The 21,058-nt window shown below is 31.3% G+C and overlaps 1 long non-coding RNA gene across 2 annotated transcripts; it reads left to right on the top strand.

Moving 5' to 3' along the window:
- The first annotated feature begins 3,877 nt into the window (after positions 1-3,877).
- LOC131656569 (uncharacterized) lies at positions 3,878-7,316 on the top strand. Of its 2 annotated transcripts, XR_009300148.1 has the most exons (4): positions 3,878-4,286; positions 4,414-5,383; positions 5,648-5,806; positions 6,016-7,307. It is a non-coding gene; the product is annotated as an uncharacterized LOC131656569 (long non-coding RNA). The 2 variants fall into 2 exon arrangements; XR_009300147.1 differs by having other exon boundaries at positions 3,878-5,383; positions 6,016-7,316.
- The last annotated feature ends 13,742 nt before the right edge of the window (positions 7,317-21,058 follow it).

The following is a 21,058-nucleotide window of genomic DNA, read 5'->3' as shown; positions in this document are numbered from 1 at the left end:
CAAGGTTGTCACTCAACACTAATATAGATTTCCGCTGCACACGGTTGTGCAATATAATTCCTTACTCATAGCATGATCACACCTGATTAACACCGCAGTAATGCATTCCATCTACCGAACGTACCAATCTTAAACATACTTTTCCATTTGAGTGATAAAATAATACTTACACTTTTCACCAACTGCTTCCTTCAAGAAAATTCAATAATTGTATTCCTCATACCATTGAATTTCAACTATCTGACTCCTCTCAAGTCACACCAGCAATCATCAAACATGTTACATTCTGTTTTCGCTGCACTGCTCTGATTATTCATTACAATCATCATTACCAATTAGATTTCTGAGTTTTTACCCTATTATGGCTCTCTTTACTCATTCGTTCAAGAATCATTCTTTATCATACATGGTACTAATTTACCACTTAACAATACTTAATCGCACTCAAAAACAAATTCCTGATTTACTTCCTCTATTTAAACATTCTAACCATCAGAGCAAGTACACACAAGTAATTATAATCACACTCATCAGCCTCAATATACCATTGCTTACAAAATAGCTCAAACTGAGTCCTGCTCTTCTCTAAGAATTAAATCAACTTCGTCCTTCGTAGAGTATAATTCCTCATTATATCTGGAATCTACAATAACACCTTAACAACGACACAAAATTATTATAGTATTATATAGTATCAACTCATCGTCTTAACTTTGCCAAATACATACCCGTTAACTACGTACAACCACAATAACATACTCATCATCTCAGAAATTATTCAAAAGAGTTCTAATTCTTCGGCACGACATCCTTACATCCACTAGATTCTAAATCCAACATATAGATCAATACATATTCTCTACGTATGCTCCTGCATTTTAATTCCTCACTGCCCACGAGTAGTACTCATAACACTACTCCACATCACACTTTTGTTGTGCGACTCTGATTACCCGTCTTAAGTCATTGTCCATTATCTTGCACTCTTTCATATTCACTTCTTCATAAGTTCACATAACATGGTGAGTGATTATTCTGACGGTTTAATATCCATCACAATTTATACCATTAAGGTAACAAAACAAGCCCGTCTCATTTATATGATTCCATCTACTACTAACAAGAGATTTAGGGTGATCAAGTCCTCAATTTTTCAATAGATAGTCGACAAACATATTTAAGCATAAATCGTCGTTACTACATAATAGTATCCTTTCCGAGTTTGCACTCAAACTCATTAACATCGTCATAGCCCAATAATTCACTTTGAGTCTTTACAAGTCGCACACTTCCCCCTCATTGGATCTTGGCAGTGAGACACCAACGTCCAAAAATTTTACACAATCCGCTTCATAGTCACTTAGCCTCACACACTTGTTAAGTACTTACAAACTTCATAATCACTAATATACTCGTACATTACTATTCATCTCGTTCCAAATCAAAATCCTCATCTTAGCAAAAAACCGCAACAACATTCATAACTCGTGGTTTTAATCTAAATCCCATGACATCTTTCGCGTCCAAATATCATTCCACTCGAAATCTCAACAAAGTCTTCCTCGCATCAATAGGTGTTAGAAATTCTCTACAATTCTTCTTTTATACATGTCGTTACCTTGGCATCACAAATACGACTTCAACTGTTCTAAAGTTTATTTTTCCTTTACTACTAATTCAATCCTCACTAAAATCCATCGGCACTCAAATCATCTTTAATACCGAACATCTCATCAACTTATTCATCAACGACATGTTCTACCCAACTTCGTTTCGAACAATTGCGGTAATAACCATTCTTATTCAACAAGTTTCACGCTTCCATAACTGACCTTGGACTCTCTCCTCATAGGATCGCCTCTACTGTATTTATAACTCTCCTATAAGGTAGAACATAATTTCACCTCTTCTAGGCTGTACGGCACATAAACCCGACACTCGGAACCCAAGATATGAATTTTCCAACGTTCTCTGAAATACAACATCGGCATCATACAGCGACACTCTATACGATATCTCCAAAACCCCTCAAATGATACACTTAATTCCTAAAATTGCTCCTCAATAAACCTTTAATTATTCCTTCAATCCGCTCAACTTTGACACTAACGTCCCGTGCGGTACCAATGAATAAGTCTAGTTCTAAGAACAAGTGTAGCCGCAAACTTCACTTCTTTCCAATATCATCCTAACACAATTAAATATGTTACAGCTGCTGCAACCATTTTTATAATAGAGTTCATCTTGTTAGCTTTCCGACGCATCAAACGATACTCAAATCAGATGTCCAGAATTCCAGTTATGAATTTTTTAAGTTTCACTAGCAGCACGCGGCGCCACACATTGTTCGCGATGCGCTGCCAGGAAACAACGCCTTCGCGGCGCCAAAAAGGTTTGCGGGGCGAACTGGAAAATTTACGACGCCTTCGCGGCGCCAACAGGGTTCGCGGAGCGAACTGGCAAAAAATTCAGAATTTCATAGCAGATGACAACAGTACGGGATTCAACCAAATCAAGTCGAAAACACCAACCATTAAGGACAGCAATAGAATACATATTATAACACAAATGTAACACATATTATGGATCCTCTAACATCATAACATCATCAAATCATGCAATTTTATCAAATCATACAATTTTCATCAAATCATCCCAAAACCCCAACCTAACATATAACTCAATTGACACGACCAATGCATCTAATTCAGTCCTACCATCTATAACCCAATAATAAATGCTAATCGGAAGAATCCCCCCTTACCTTAGTCAAATTCCTTGAAATCCCTCTTCTTCTTTTCATGCTCTTTCACGTTCTCTGCTCTTCTCCTCTTTTGCTTCTCTTCTCCTCTTCTATTTTTCCCAATTTCCTTCTTTTTTCTTATTTCCTTGTTTTTATGAAAAAAATATAAAATATAACCTTAGTAAAAGGCCTACACTTAGCACTCCCTCTTTACTAACACCACAATTGGCCCAGTAGCTCTATTTCTCAATTTAATCCAATTAAATCCAATAAAATGCCAAATAATCCAAATAATTAATTTAAATTCTAATTAAATTAATAAATATAAAATATGGGGCATTACAGTGTACAAATATACTCAAGTATAAGGGTAATGAATGAAGGAGAACATATCTTGATATCAATCATATCATGTATGGATGAATATGATCCATACGATCACATGGATAAGTATATATGGACAAGTATCTCATGTATGTATGGTTAGATCAAATATATGAAAAAAGTGTATGGTACAAGTATATGGATCAACCAAGCATGTACACAAGTAAACAAACAATGTATGATCAATCAATCAAAAGGATCACAAGCATCAATGGATGTTAAGTATAAACATGGTAAGAAACAATCATTTGTTCTAATGGACATTTTATCACACAAGCTCAAAGTTCAAGAGTATGGTTAATTTTATCAAGGTTTAATCATGGGTATCAAGTATTGATCATGGCATCTATGCATAACTAAATATTTACAAGATGAAGTATCAAAATCAAAGAGAAAACTCATGGATCAAAATTATGGTTTTAGTGTACAAACTAAGTTCATGCATTTAGAAACAAACTAAATCCTAGTTGAAAATTAATTGGGATCATGTAATCATCTTCAAAAGGAACTTAACTTAACCTTATTAGGAGCACATAAGTATAATCAATCAACTACCTAACTAAGAATGAAAGATGCCACCAAACCGCCTAAATTACCATTCCTTACATTTTAATTAACACTAAGAATTGCCCCTTATCGTAATTTGCTAATTGAATTAATTCCAACCAATGAAAAGAGTCATTCTGTACAAGTGGCATTCATTTTTTTCAAATTCCATTTTCCCCCTCATTCTCCTCTATCCATCCTCTTTCCACACTTTTGCATTTTCAACACTCTCTCACTATCTCTCTCTCCCGTTTTCCCTTTTCTCTCTCTAAACCCCACAAACCCTAAAACCTCTCATTCTTCATAATTTACGTAACTATCTTCTTCATTCTCTCTCCAAAGCACATGATTGAAGATGAGTGTGCCGAAAGGGTGCAGAATAGGTGAATGGAAGTTTCACGATGGCTGGTGAGTGTGAAAGTCGAAGTGAATGGAGAAGGGGTGGTTTTCGTTAACAATCCGAGGGTAAGCACATGTTGTCATGTATGTGTTAAACGACGATGGAGTTGTAGGAAGGGTGGTGCCGAGAAGCTTCGTCCGGAATCGACGGAGGAAATGGGCATTGAGGTGGGCTGCGATTTTCTCTCTTTGTTCTCGAATCTCCCTTCAACCTGTAAGCAACATTGAAACAATAACAAGAAAAAATGATGATGTTCTTATTTATTTCCTTATGTTATTTTCCCTTTGTGTTGTTGAATTTGGTGTTGGAATGCATTAAAAACTTTTAATCTTAATTGCAGGAACCACAAAGACTCAATTGTGCTAATTATTAAGGATAAAGATCGTTATATATATATGTAGGATATGCTTCTCAACAATGGGTCTCTATATTGCTTTTCAATTTACGTTTATTTTGAATTAATGCTTGACACACATTCTTATGACCCTTTTTATTTTAGTCTTATGACCTATTCTTTGAAGTTAATGTTTGGCTAGATACACTGTTTCTTGTAGTTAAGTTTTGTCTCTTTCATGGAATCACTATGGTTGGGACAAGGTAATATAGTAACATTTATATAGTCATGCTACAGCCATTGGTTAACAAATAGAATCATGTCTACAATAGAATCATAGCAGGTCTAACTTTTCCTTGGATCTAGCCATAGCAGCCAGGTTGCTTATTGATCCTCAAGCTTAGTAGGAGAGAATCTATTATAACCTGCATGAAGAGTTCAACATAATTTGTCTTGTCATAATTCTAATTGTTGTTAACATTCTAACTTAGGTTCCATAATTAAGTTATTAATATTCATGGCAGAGTTATACAAGCTGCAAGTTTGGTACTTTTCTCTGCAGAAAGACGTTACCTCGGTATTGTGGCGGTAGTGGGTTTTCTTCCATTTGTTTAATCTGATATGTTGTTGTTCTGTTATTTTCTTCTGTTAGTTAGGGATTTGGATTTCGAACCCTAATTTTGATGAATTATGTTTTATGTGAAATCTTCAGTAAATGATAGGCCCTCATTCAAGTCTATTGGTTGAATATTTTCATGTATGCTCAAACCCAAAGCAAAGTAGTTAGTTTCTTCTATTCTGGCCATATGCAAATGATCATCTTATTTCCTAAATGGTGGGTTTGGTGCTACTAGATTTTTCCTATAATAATTATGTTCAGAAAATTCCAAAATGGAGGGTTTGGCATGTCTGGAAGATTGTATATGCAAAGGATGGATCTGTCAAGGAACGCCAAGAAGTCGTTGCAAGTTTAAAGGTACATTTCTTTATCTTACATTTTTTTATTATGATGTTCCTTTAAAATACAGTGAATTCGTTAGGGGCCCTTTTGCTATTTATACACTAGGTAAACAAATCAGGGCTCTAACTCTTCGATTAATTTTTCATGTTGCCACCACTTATTTATTCTATACTGCCTTTTATTGGACGTAGAAGGTTCTTCAAGCATGCACCCTGCTATCTCAGTTTTTATGGTTGATTGAGTTTGCTTGAGATTAATTTGAATTTATGTTTCATTTAGGTTGATCTTAAAGGTGAAACCATTCTATCGAACTTCCTTTAATGATTGGCTTCAAGGACATTTATTTTCTCGAAAGCAGCCATTTGTCTTGGTACAACGTAAATATCATAATTCTTCTGATACTGTATGGTTGGACTTGCACTTTTGGCTTTAGAAACGGTAAGCATGGGAAAAGATCAAATTTGGTTAAACAATCATTACAATCCTTTCATACAAGCCTCAATTTTTTCTTTTGTTATAAATGTTGGTATATAAGTCTGAACCAGAACTTTGAAAACAATTCAACTTGGTTTTTGCTTTTTGGGAGTTCAATGAGATTTTAAGCTATACCTAATTGAAAGTTGGTCAACTTAATGCTGTTGCTGCAGTAGTTCATTCCTATGAGGACAAAGCGGCGCCTGGATCTCACATGACAAGACTTACTGCTCTTAATGTACATGTTCTCAGTAAAATTCATTCTTCGTTCTCAAATTTTGCCATTAGATAGTGCCATGCTTAGACTATGACAATTGACAAATACTATTGGAAAGGTTCCTCCCATGGGATTGGTATATTTTTCAACTGTACCGACATCACTATTAGATTAGTATTATTATTTATGGTTATGAAATTGGTTTGATTTTGCGATTTTGAGATATCCTGTTTACATACCACTTGGCTAATTACTTATCTGATTGTTTCATTGTAAATTTGTAATGCAAAGTCTGGCACAAAGACTGAAATTTACAAAGTCTGGCACAAAGACCATTGATGATATAATTTTGTTGTTGTCTTTCATGGCACCAACATTGTGTTTGAATTAATGCAATGCATTTTTGTTTCTCTTCCAGATGCATGATAATTTTGTGACTGTACAAATATTCAATATTATAATGGCAAAATTTGCATTGGTAAACTATGTACTCAGATATTAAGTCTACTTATAACTTTGTATACACTGTTGGGGAACTTGTATAGAGGCTGAGCCTATAATTTACAACCCATAATTTCACAGCCTATCACCTGGAAGTATAATGGCTGAGCCTGAGAAGCAACTGTTCATGTCACCAGCACAAGATGGTGTAATGGCATCATTGAGATGAGTCCAGTTTATGAGATCTTTGGATATAGAATGAGCCCATATCATTGTGTTACCAAAGGTTGCTTCATCATGGTTATATTGGTAGAAGATGGTAAACTCCTTTGTAGTACAATGGTCCTGTCATACAAAAATTATGACTCATTTAACTTTAGATTAATTTGTAACATATGAGAGATTCTTAACTAAATAAAGGTTAGTTTATACCATTAGGATCTGCATGATGAAGTGAGTTTTTGTCAACAAATCGCGTCAAATGATACAGAAAAATGTTAGATGTATAACATATTACACATGTTCAAAAAGTAAATGAAAAAATAAGTGCTTTTACCATGCATCCAATTTTTTGGGGTCTGGAAGTGGTACCATGTTCTGTATGGCTGTTCTGAATTGATATGTTTGAGGATGCACCATTCTTTGTAATGTTCTCCATGATGATTTATAGAGCTAATGTTATAGGGATATGTTATCAACAGGAACAAGATTGCAAATTTGGTTTGGTTTGATCAAGGACCAATATATATAATACAATATTTTATTGAACTTAATTAGTCTTGACTTCCATAATCTTTATAACAAACACATAGGAAATTTAATATAAGAAGTGAATCATTATTTTATTTTTTAAAATGATAAAAAATCAAAATTTACTAAAATGAATAAAATTCATCATTGGTTGAATTAATACTAAAAAGTAATATAAGTTCATTTGCCTTAAAAAAAATATTCAACGGTAAAAAAAATGGCTTAAAAGGGGAAGTGTTTATATAGACTTTAATATTTTACCTCCATCTTTAATAACTTACTATTTATTTCTTTGATTCATAATATGTTTGCACTTCTTCAAGCATTTCAATATAAATTAGAAATATAATTTTAAGAAAAAAAATTGTTGAGCAAGATAGAAACCATTTTTACAGGTCACTATCACTATAATACATTTTTTCGGACCTTAATTTATTTTTATTCGGACAATCACAATTTTTACGGGTCACTACCACCATAATACTTATCTTATGGGAATTTTATCACTGAAACTTACTACTTTCACGGGTCGCTATCACCATAATACATTTTCTATTCTTTTTTCAGATTTCTTTGGTACACTTCAATCTAAGATGTCATATACAATCGAAGTTCTTTTGAAGACACTTTTTTCCTATTACATTTCCAACTTCTTTTTTTAAAATAGCTACTATATATAGCTTCATTACATCTATATTATGTTTTATGAATCTTAATTTAACATTTTTCATTCGAGTTTTTAAATTTCTTTTTATACGTTTGTAGTACATTATTCATCTTAAGATTTGAATTACCCGTGCGGACGCACGGGTCTTCTACTAGTTCATTTGATAAAGGAAACAAGTGTAAATATTTGATAGAAAGTCTTTTAAAAGTATGAAAAAGTATTAGTTTTGACTTAATTAAAAAGTGATAAAATAAATAATATTTTTGGGATTTTAAAATATATTCTCAAAATAGATATTATAAATGAGGAGTGTACAAAAAAATAAAGAAAAAATAAATTAATTTGATAGGTAAAACAATTAAGTCAAGTTGTGAAGAAAAATGAAAGAAAATAGTGGTAAAAAAATGGTTTGTGGCCAAAGGGTCTTAAACTCATGCCCTCATGATCACATCTCAAAATCCTAACCATCAGACCACGCACTATTGGTGTCTAAACAATGCATCCATTTGGTAAAATATTGAACAAGTTACAAATCGGTGAAAAAATAAAATAACACAAAAGGGTCTGAGGCAAGGGGGATTCGAACCCTAGATCTAAGGAATGCACAAGGTGACAATAAGCGCGCGTTCTACCACTGGGGTGGCTATACATCTAGTGGTAAATATGAAAACAATCAAATATATTTAAAAACATGCCCAGAATTCAAATTTCCAACTTCATCTTTTTCCTCAAGACAACCATGGATTCTAGATTTTCGAAAAATCTTCATTTCCCAACCAATTGCAGAAATATAAACATGAAACTTATGTAGAATTTCAACACGAATCTAACCATGTATCATTCATAAATTTATTAAACCTATAATTCATGAATTTTTCAAAAAAATCTATGAACCCTAAGTTTTAAAAATCTAATTAAATGACATATATCCGTGATAAATGAAAGGTGATTGAGGGCTTTTGATCCTCACACGATGACTAACAACGTAGAATCGATAATTTTTGAAAAGGATGCTTAAATTATGTAGCTCGAAAGTTCAAGAAGCTTACAAATTAGAGAAAGTCCAATGCTTCTTCTAGCACTTCCGGAAGCAATGTGATGATATGTAAAGTTTCCTGGGACCTTCCTGGAGCTAATGAAATGGTTGGTTTGCTTTGAAGATGCTCAAATGGATCTGTCCACTACAAGTTCCATATGGTGAAGGTTAAAAATGGAGGATGAGGTTAGAGCTGTTACAGATGCAATGTGATGGTTCTAACAACCTCTACATGATATATGTAAGGTGTTTGAATGCCAAGATTGCAAAGAACTTGATTGGAATTTGAATTTCTTAAGTTTATGCAAGTGGAGAAAAATGAAGCTTTGAGTGAGAGAGTGACTTGGAGATTTCTGGTGTTTCTAATTTCAGATACAAGGCCTTCTATTTATAGGCACAAAATGTGAGTTGTGCGCGAAAAAATTAGATTAATTGGATGTCTCTAACTCAAGTTAACATTGTTTGCTTCATGGTGAAGAAAGCTTGAAAGTTATGGTTCCAATGATCTTAGCATGATTTATTCATGAACATTAGGGAGGGAGGCTCCTCTGATCTTATGAGGTTTCTTGTTGGCTTTATGATGTTCTAAGATCAGAAGAAACAAGGTATGGGCTCAAGGCTTAAAGTTTTGTGATTAAAGTGCCCTTTCAAGAATGGAAGTGTCATCTTTATGCCTAAAATGGAATGATCTTGTGAACAAAAGCTTAAACACTTGGATAATGCTTCATAATTTTGTGTAATTATATGATTAAGGAAGGATTAGAAATTTATAGGTCCTATAAACAAAGATTATGCAACTTTGGTTGGGTTTGCAACTTGGTTTGAACATGAAAATGACCTTAAGAACAACTTCCATAGTGCCATCTTCATAAATTCGAATCTCCTATCTCACACATGATAAATTCATGCTCTTGAACATTTTGGAAAGATTGAAACATCTTCTACAACTTTCATGTTTGGATTTTTTCTTGAATCAAAAGGGATCATTGTTAAAAATGGGCTCAAAGTCAGCTACTTTTAGGGATTAAAAGTGTTTCTTTTGATACATCATCTTCATGGCTTCATAACTCAAAATCCTTGCATTTTTTGGGAACTTATCCTCTAGGACAAAGTTTTTGTAGAAAATTAGATCTTCAATTTGATCTTTGGAGTATGAAAAATGGTGACTTGATGAAGAAGTTATGAGCCTCCAAAGTTGAATACTTGAACATGATTTTTCCCATAACAGAGAAAATTTTCAAAACCCTAATTCCATCTTTTGAAACTTTTGATTTATTTCTTGATTAAACTTGATCAAATGACTTTATTAACCATATTTTATGATCCTTGACCTTAAAAGTTCATAGTTGACCAAAAATACCAAAAGTCAAAGTTGATCTTGGACAGTTAACTTTTACCAATTGAATTGCAATCTTTCTAATATCAATGGATCAAGTTCCTCTATCCAAATGAATGATATGAGTGGGTTATGATGAGGTTCTTGAGACCTTTAAATCATGTTTTAAACCATAAGATCATGCTTTGACCAAGATTCAACTTTCCAGAGAAATTGGTCAAAACCCTAATTGGTGTACCAGATGAATTTGAAAGTTGATGATCTTGATTTGAAGCATTTTTGAACTTGGATATTGATAAGGGAGATAAATTGAGCACGTGAGAAGCTTGAGTCCCTATGTGATCCATAAAATCCCTTATTTCCTGAGCTCCTTGATCAATCACCTATCAATTGGAACAAGGAAACAAGCAAACATATTTTTTTAATATTTTTTTAGGTTAGCAAATAATGCATGAATGATTTTTATATGAGATGAATGATAATTTTAATGATCAAACTATTTTGAATTCAATGAAAATGAAGTGGGATATTAGGGTCAAAATTTGGGGTATGATAGAGGCTTGTGTGGAACAAATCAAAAATAGAATCAAACTAAATCTTCTACAAATCTGGACGAGGTCACAACTAATATCCAAAGGAGAAAAGCCCATAATTGCATTGCTATTTAAGGAGACTCAACCTCACATTAGAGGGAGTGCGGGGATTGAATAGGGTTTCTATTTTGAGTTTTTGCTTGTGTTGTTATTTGTGCACCTCTCTAAGCGCCAAAGTTTGATATATAAACACTTGAAAGAGCATTTGAGTGAAAGTGAGAGGGTTCTCATATTTAGGGGGAGTTTATAACAAAGCTTCACGAGTAGTTTTAGGAAAGTGGCCTTGAACTGGGAGAGTTCAGAGTAAGCTCATTTGGCCTTCTGACTATTGAGAGTGAAATATTTCTCTAGGGAGTCCTAAATAGAAATATATATACTATTAGGAAGAGGCATTGAACAAGGTGTGTTCATCTAAGACTAATTATATTAATACTATAAATAGTGGGTTTCCTTTCTTGGGTTGAATGCTCTCCAGACGTAGATGATGTTTCACCGAATTAGGTTACCAATCCTTGGTGTTATTTATTGCTTTAATTGTTATTTCCTATCTGTCTTGCAAATTGTTTTTTCTGGTATACACGTCCTAGAAATTAGGTATGATTTGAACATAATTTCAATGGCTACCACTTCTTCCTTCAAAATCGGGTGGCAGAGGCCAATGTCCTTGGTGTTGATTAAAAGTTGGTGATTTCAAGGCCTCTTCGAGTAGCGCAACTGTTCCAATGTGGGTTAGCTCTAGTGTGGCAACTTGGTTGCCCCGAACGAGAGACTGCCTACTGTACAAAGTTTTCCCTTGGTGGAGCGTTTTAGAGGTTTTCTTCAATCATGAGTATCTTATCAATATGGAATTATGAGTTTTGATGGCGTACTATGTTATAGACATTATTCAACAAGTCGTTGGATCCATGTACTTCAAAATTTGTTTGCAACAGCTCAAGGCTTGGGAATATTTCCTGTACAATAGTTTGTGAAGATGGTCGATTTATTGTTTTCCCTGACAAGGTTATTATATAAATTTGAAGAACGAAAGAGCTTGGAATGATATTTGACTAACTCTTGGAGGAATGAGATCTTATTACATAAGGCTAGATGGAGATACTGCTAGAATTAGATTGCCTTCCACCAAAAATGGGGGAGGAAGTGGTGGAGTTTTGGCAGCTTCAGCAGTCGCAACAATGGCTTGTCGTTGGGTGGCAGATCGAGTGATTTTATATGTCACCATGCACGATGAATCTGATAATAGATCTGTATGAAGAAGATATTGAAGCTTTAATAAATGAGATCGGTGATTTGAATCTTTGGTGGAGAAACTATGTTCTTTCATGGAAACTAGTAAGAATCAGAAGTCGATTCACACATACGGCGTCATTTTAAGGTTAGGAACTAGAAATAAAAGTTAAGGTGGTGGAGTGGTGCCTCATTGTGGTGGAGTAATAATTTTTATGCGATAAAGCATAGTGGGCCTAAAAGGTTAGCATTCCAATTTTCAAGTCATAGAGAGAATCAAAATTAATGTAAGAGTGAAAACACTACTACGAAAAAGGCATTTAATAATGGTTGGAAAAGATATATAACCACGCATGTCTTGGTGTTGTTATGTAGAGTGTTGTTGTAAATGTGTTACTTACAATCACGGTCTTGGGACCGTTGTAGTATACTAGAAAGTGCACACGATATCACAATGGTTAGCTATCTCAACCGTTGTGATAAACCTAAATGTCCCAAGTTCGACTATCTGCGGTGAAATTTTGGAGTTTATATTATTTTGGCGTTCAATATACAACCACGACTAGTTTTTATAACCGTTATCAAAATATATGATGTTTTAAAAAAAGAATTCTTTGCTTTTAAAAATATACACCCATTTGTTAATTGAATATAAAAACTTGTATTACATCAATGACATAATTCTATTAGGAACCAAACAACCTACAATGTACATATGAGAACATCAAACTATGCATAAGAAGGAGTTAAAGGGATATCAAAGAAGGGAAAAGAAATTTGAAAGGACAAAGAGATGTAATTATTCAATAGCTCGAGGTAGTTAGTCTCCCAGAAGATATTTCCAACTTCCAAGAGAAGAAAATGTGGAGATTTAAAGAAGCAATAATTAGAAGGAAACTTGACATGCGTGCAAATCTTTTGGCTTTTAGATTTTCAAAGATCAGAGAAAAGGAAGAGTCAGAAGAACCAATATAAAAGCTGAAAACCTCTTTGAACCAAAACACAAAAAGAACTTCATCTGAAGAAATCAGAGAAGAAGAAGAAATAAAATGAGTACTTTTGCTGAAACTCCATCTAGAGAAATCAAAACGAGTATTTCATCCAATGCTAAGAGAATAAAATATGATGTTCAACCTTTTTTGTAGAGGTCCAAAGTGTTGAAAGAGACCCTACTCTCGAACATTTGATATCCATGAGAGCTCTCAAGAAGAGGAGATCAAGAAGAAGAAGAAGGGTGAAAAGGCCAATCATCATCGATTTTGATGATAATGATGATGAAGTTGAAGCATATAAAACATGTACATTATACAACATGAACACAAACCGAACAACAAACAAACGGTAAATATGAACCAAACACAATATACAACATTGAACAAAAATTGAAACAAGCAACATGTATCCAGAAAAAAAGGAATGAAAATCGAAGATGAAGAGTACCGTACTTCAAAGATGAGGACGAGAACAAGAATGAAGATGTTGAAGATTTGCGATTCAAATGAACGAAGAGGGTAAAGATTTAAGTTCCCAATGAATGTATATGATAACGATACAGACTACGCTTCCGCTGTCGTCTCTGGTTCACTTGTTCGCTTAGGACACCTTATGAAAGAAATGTATAATAAGTTTTGTTTTAATTTATCAGTAAAATCTTTAACCACGATTGAGTCAATCCACCGTTGTTAAATCATTTTCAATTTATGTTTTCAATAATGGACTTAGGTGACACAAGCTTAATGTACTCGAAAAAAATAGAAAAAATGTAGTTGCTGGGAATCGAAGCATGTTACGCATAATTTATCACCTCAATTTTCAAGAACAACCATCATTAAATTACTTTTTATAATCACTGAGCACTTCAACTTTAACATATTACAACGATGAATAGGATACCGTTGTTACTTTGACTTTGTTGTATATACTTTTTGTAATAGTGAAATGAATTTGAATATTTAAAATAATGCATTTTTCCTTTATATATAAAGAGCAATTAAAATTGTTCGTGCGTAATATGCGGTGTATTTTCTAGACAACTGTCTGATTAAATTGGTCGGCGTTTGGTGCGTAACAAGACTAAATTATCTATTGTTAGTCAGAATACATATTGACTAATTCAATCCTAAAATTTCACTTTTGAAAAAGGTCTTTCTAATAAAAATTCACTTTTGAACCTTTCGTTATGCTGACGAATATCTTTTTAGAATCGTTTAATTTATAAATGACACATCCTCTCCTATCATAATTAAACATATCTAAATTTGATGTAGTGGTATGTTATGTCAATGATCTTTTGTTTTTTATTCTCTTCAATTTTCCTAGGAATGAATAGGTTAAAACTCAATGAATGTTAAGCATAAATGTTAGCTGTCCATTATGTAATTGGATCTGAACAACAATTTTCAAACCACCTTACAAGTTACAACAACATTGCAACGCGTCTCTATGCATTTGGGCTACTAATAATTGGTCATTAAAAATGAACTAGAATCAGAATGTCTCCAAAATAAACTAAATCTTGCAAATGAAATTGATCCATGTTGCAAGTTCTTGTCTTTTTTATTATGCTTATGACTTCGTTAATTTGTATTATTTGTACCAAGAGGATCCATCATCAATGGCAGGTGCTTTATGGTAGTAACACGTATTATAATTGGTATACAAATGGATGCGTTGCATTGGTTCTCTTTTTCTCTTACCACACTACTCCCATGTTATGGCCCCATCTCCAGCTGGTATCTCATGATGTTTTATTCTTTTTTTTTCATTATTAAAAGAGGAGTGCTAGCAACACTCTCTTTTCAACACTCTCTCTAACACTCACTTTATTATTGGTTAGAACATGTGTGGGTCCCTCATTTTGGAAATGAATCCCACATAAAGTGGTAGGACCCATACATGTTTGAACCAATAAGAAGGTGAGTGTTAGAGAGAGTGTTGAAAAGAGAGTGTTGCTAGCATTTCTCTTATTAAAAACACTTACTTGTTAGATTGCGGCGATTAATGATGAAAGAGACAAAACATGTAGTATCTTGCTTGTCAGCAAGATTTGTCATCTCTTTATTTAGCTCTACTTGACAATGATAATTTAGAATCAATTTACTAATTTTTTAAGTAAAAAATAATTTATTATAAGGTTTAATATTTGTATTTATTTTATACCTTATTTATATTTTATTTTATTTATGCATTTTTAAAAAAATATATTAAATTCTTTTAATGTTTAAAAATCTATAAACTCTTAAAGATTCAAACTGAATATTTTAATGTAAACAATCTTTAAAAAGATTTAAAAAGTCAATATAATCCTATAAATTATTTTAAAAATTTTAAAACTTTTTTAAATCAAAATAAACATATAAATATCAATCCAATACACTTCATACATTTTATTTATTATCATGATTTCTAATGGTATGATTTGTTGATTTCATAAAATAAAATAAAAAAAGAAAGAAGTAGTGGATTTAGATTTTACAGAATTTCGAAAAAAAATTAGGATAAAAAAATTTGTGATACTTTATCCAAACGTTTATAAAATTCAAATAAATATTGAGGTATTCAGATAATCACGATTTTTTTCCGAGCTTTTTGTTGATATCCAATTAAAATCTTTTACAAATCATAATTAAAATATGTCAGTTAAAAATTCATAAATCAATTAGGGTTGACAAATAGGCAAGCTTGCTCTATTTAAGTCCGTCAAAAATAAGACTGGACGGGACGCATATATCATAGAGGGTGGGTCGAAAATCTTGATTTGTCATATTAATAAAAAAGGTTAATATCACTTTATCCCCCTGCCATTTAGGCGTGTTTTACTTTATCCTTCTAAAAAAAATTATTGGACAGACCTTGCCAAATAAAGATTCCAAAAAATTTGACCCTGGACCAAAATTCCAAGAGAATCTGCATGCGCATGTCGCATTTTTTTATTTTTTATTTATTTTTAATTTCCACGTGGAATTTTGTTTTTTTTTTCAAAATTTGTTTTTTAATATTTTTCCCAAAAATTTGTTTTTTAGTATTTTTTTAAATTTTTTCCAAAAAAAATTTTTTATTATTTTTTCCAAAAATTTTTTATTGTTTTTTTATTATTTTTATTATATATAAATCTGCAGGTATTTTTAAATTCGTAGGTAAATTCGCAGGTAAATCCGTAGGTAAATTCGCAAGTAAATCCATAGGTAAATCCGCAGGTATTGTCAAATCCGTAGGTAAATCTGCAGGTTTTTTTTGAATCTGTAGGTAAATCCGCAAGTATTGTCAAGTTCGCAGGTATTTTTAAATCCGTAGGTAAATCCGCAAGTAAATCCGTAGGTAAATCCGCAGGTATTATCAAATCCGTAGGTAAATCCGCCGGTATTGTCAAATTCGTAGGTAAATCCGCAGGTATTGTCAAATATTTTTTAAAAACGTAAAAAAAAATTAAATTTTTTTTTTTGAAAAATAATATAAAAAAATAATTTCCACGTGGCAGTGCTGACTGTGCCACATCGCTTATGTGTTGTACAGTCAGCACTACCAAAAATGCCACGTAGGCAAGATTCTAAGAATCTTGGCCAAAAAAATTGATCAGGGTCAAATTTGATGGAATCTTTATTTGACAAGGTTTGTCCAATAAGGTTTTTTTAGAGGGGGTAAAGCAAAACACGCCGATATGACAGGGGTAAAGTGGTATTAACCCTTAAAAAAACTAAGCGAGACAATATAATTTACGCGAAACTACACTCCTAAAACTTAAAAGTGACAAAAATTCATGTTCACACGATTATTGCTCCCATCTACCAAAATTTGCAAAAAAAATACAATAGAGGAAGGACATAGTAAAAGATGCGAGTCATAAATCTTGACTTAGTCAATAAAAAATATTAGGTTGGATGAATATGCTAGGCAACTCGACCTATTTGTCACCTTAAATATGAACAATCTCACGCAACTCCATGAATTTTTTTTAACTCTTTCAAAAGCTTTTCTTTTTCTATTATCATGCTTATTTTGTTTCTTTCTATTTAATTTTTTTCATCTATATGTTTCATGCTATATTATTAAAACTCTGCTTAATTATAATTTTGATTTCTTTATTTTATTTACAAAATTAGCCTTTCAAATTCAAATAATTTTGATCCCCTCACATGTTTGCATCTATAGATTAACTATTTTTAAATTTTAGTTCACAATTATTGAAATAACATTCATTTTTGTTAATGCATTTTGGCTTATTCAAACAAAAAAAACTCCATTTTACTTAAACATAAGCAACACTTGTATGGTATGTGCAACATTCTCTCATTTTATTTGTAGATAATTGTATTTTTTATGAATTTCAAGTTGAATTCTACACACAAATCATCATCGTTATCAAACACAAAATTTATATTAGATATTTTCAAACACAAGAGCATATACAATTGTTACTTTCAGGAATATGAAATTAGAATTACTTTGTTATTTTTTTCAGAAACATTACAAAAAGAGAAAATCATCTACACAATTGAAAAGTATGAAGAAAATGAAAGAAGCAAAAGAAACTCCTAAAAGTAAGTAAAAAAAACTCATCAGAAAAACTTCACCATAGATAATGGAGACAAGAAGATGAAGTAATTAGAATAAGATAAAATGTCTAAAACAAAGAAAGTGGTATTTATAAAAATCCCTAGACATGAAGCCAAAATCACCACTCAACACCAACCACCAATAATCCTAGGTAGCTAGCTATATTCCCATGTCACAATGATCACCACCAAGAAAAGAGAGCGCCCCTAACTTACAAACTGTTGGAATATGATCGATGGTGCATTATGTCACATTAAACAACAAAATTGGAAAAGAAGAATAATCCAAATTAACATTCATCTCCTATGGAAACTCTACTCGCCACGGTTATTCACTAATGATGAAAGCTCTGCCCAGACCAAAAAAATAACTTAAAAGTATATGTAAAAAGATCTAACCAGGTATCCACAACTAAAAGATGATAAACAAATTGTATTACGCCGAATTTACTTCTTGTATCAGAAAGAGATAGGGCACCAATCAAAATCTAATAGAAGTTTAAAGACTTCTAGCCACAAGGGTGTAGGCATGGACCGTATGAGATTGCAAGCACCACCCTGACTACAACGAACTGGGCTTGGGAGAAATTGTTCTTGCCTGTGGTACATAACCAGCGTCACATCCCAAAGATGTATGAGACTCAAAGGTATGAAACCCAATAAAAAAAAGAGAAATTCATGTTGATATGTCATAATAACGTTAGAGGACGAAATATTGATTCAAACAAAGTCCAAAATGTAAACCAAAAGATGTTCTAATACCTTAGGAATAAACATTAACATATGTTATCAAAGCACTTGATCCAAGAAAACAATTGGAGAATGATCGTTAGATGATAGAACGCTTTATATTCTAACATTTTTCTTTATGGATGATGATTATTCAACCAATGATTTTAGACCTCCAAAAGTCCTTGAGAAATTCCTAAATAAAATACCAAAATATCAAATCAACATACACATAAATTTTTTTAATCTTTATACCTTTCACATCTTTTAGTCACTAATTTGGGAATCAAATCTCTACATCCTGCAAGTATAACTCCCAACCCGCTAAGCGTGAATACGGACCTAACTAAGTTGTCAAATAAATGTTTTTTATTTACAAGAAAGAACAATATCATTGAACAATTTATCCCTCCTACCATTGTATATTTAATTTTCCATGATAAGATAATTTATTATTTTGAAAAATATTATAATTAAAATTTAAATAAAAGTTCTTCAATAATTTAATTATTTTAAATTTATTTAAATAAATATCATACACACATAAATGTTATATACGTCTAACTTTAACAACACCATAAAGATGCAAATAATAGAAGAGTTAAAAAGAGTATAGTAACTAGTACTTCTTGCTTGGAAAAATCAATTAGGCCAAAATTAGTATTTTTGTAAAAAAATTACTTAATAGTTAGGCCTAGATTTCTTATAACAATAATACAAACTAGTAACAAACTCGTGTGTTCGTACGGGTTCTCGTATGAGACGCGCATTTATTTTATATGTATATTTTTTAATAGAAAAATATCTAGTATTTATAAAAAAAAATAATTGAATGTATAGAAAAATGTCTAATACCCGTGAAAAAATAATAATCGAATGTATAGAAAAATGTCTGGTACCCGTGAAAAAATAATAATTGAATGTATAGAAAAATGTCTGGTATCTGTGATAAAAATAGTAATTGAATGCATAGACAAAATTTCGGTGCCTGTGAAAAAATATTAATTGAATATTTAGAAAAATGTCTGGTACCCGTGAAAAAATAATAATTGAATGTTTAAAAAAATGTCGAGTACCCGTGAAAAAATAATAATTGAATGTATAAAAAAATATCTGATACCCGCGCGTGAAATGGTTAATAATTAAATGTTTAGAAAAAATGTCTTGTACCTGTAAAAAAAATTAAATATATAAAAAAATGCTCAATACCCATGAAAAAATAATAGTTGAATGTTTAGAAAAATGTCTGGTACCCGTGAAAAAATAATAATCTAAATATATAGAAAAATGTCTGATACCCGTGAAAAAATAATAATTGAATGTATAAAAAAATGTCTGATACCCGCGCGTGAAAAAAATAATAATTAAATGTTTAGAAAAATGTCTGGTACCTGTAAAAAAATTAAATATATAAAAAGATGTTCAATACCCGTGAAAAAATAATAGTTGAATGTTTAGAAAAATGTCTGGTACCCGTGAAAAAATAATAATCTAAATATATAGAAAAATGTCTGATACCCGTGAAAAAATAATAATCTAAATATATAGAAAAATGTCTGATACCCGTAATAAAATAATAATTAAATGTATAGAAAAATGCTTGGTACCCGTAAAAATATTTAAATCAATAAGATTTTTTAATATGAAATACAATTTTATTATAAAATATGTGAATAATAGAAGCTAAAGAAATGTAATAAAAAAATATAAGAAAGCAAATATTAGAAGCAAATAGAAACTAAATATTTGTCTTTTTAAGATGGAAGATTTTTAATATTTTAGATTATATTTGTCTTTTCAAGAAAAGAATTAAAAAAATATTTTACAACTATTGATATTATCTTTTTAAACATTTAGACTTTATCGTCATACTACCATTTTTATTTATTATTATTAATTAAGAAATAATAATTTGAAATTATTGTTTCTAAACAATATATTTATGTTTTTTTGAAAATGAAGAATTTTTCTTAAAAATATTATAGAAACTTCAAAACTTATTTTCTATATAGATTTCTTTTTTCTCTTCCAAAAATTAACAAAATAAAAATTAGTTTTTATGATAATAGTAGAATAAAAAGTTAATTTTTTTTAAATGTCTTAATTTGAAAAGAAGATAATGATCTAGGTCTATATTTGTTTTAAAAAAAAAAAATAGTATAAAAATATAGTTGAAACTTACTCTTTATGTTTTTCGTTATTAATTGATAATTATAAAAAAAATTAATTCTTATCAAAGTACCCGTAAAAATAATGATTTGTTTGCTCAGCATTTTTAAATATATGACAATAAATTTTTACTAAAATTATGATAATAAACTTTTACTAAAATTATGATAATAAATTATTATAAAAGATATTTATTAATTATTAATATGTTAGATATAGATGCTATTAATTATTTTAAATTTATTTAAATAAATATCATACATACATAAATGTTATATACGTCTAACTTTAACAACACCAAAAAGATGCAAATAATAGAAGAGTTAAAAAGAGTATAGTAACTAGTACTTCTTGCTTGTAAAAATCAATTAGGCCAAAATTAGTATTTTTGTAAAAAAATTACTTAATAGTTAGGCCTAAATTTCTTATAACAATAATACAAATAGAAGTTTAACAACTTTCCATTAAAATAAAACAAAATCCCCAAATTCATTTCCAA

This window comes from Vicia villosa, linkage group LG3 (genome assembly GCF_029867415.1).
Source record: "Vicia villosa cultivar HV-30 ecotype Madison, WI linkage group LG3, Vvil1.0, whole genome shotgun sequence".
NCBI classification, from domain to species: domain Eukaryota; kingdom Viridiplantae; phylum Streptophyta; class Magnoliopsida; order Fabales; family Fabaceae; genus Vicia; species Vicia villosa.
Note: the sequence above shows the minus strand (reverse complement) of the source record. Positions and strands in the feature narration are given on the sequence as shown.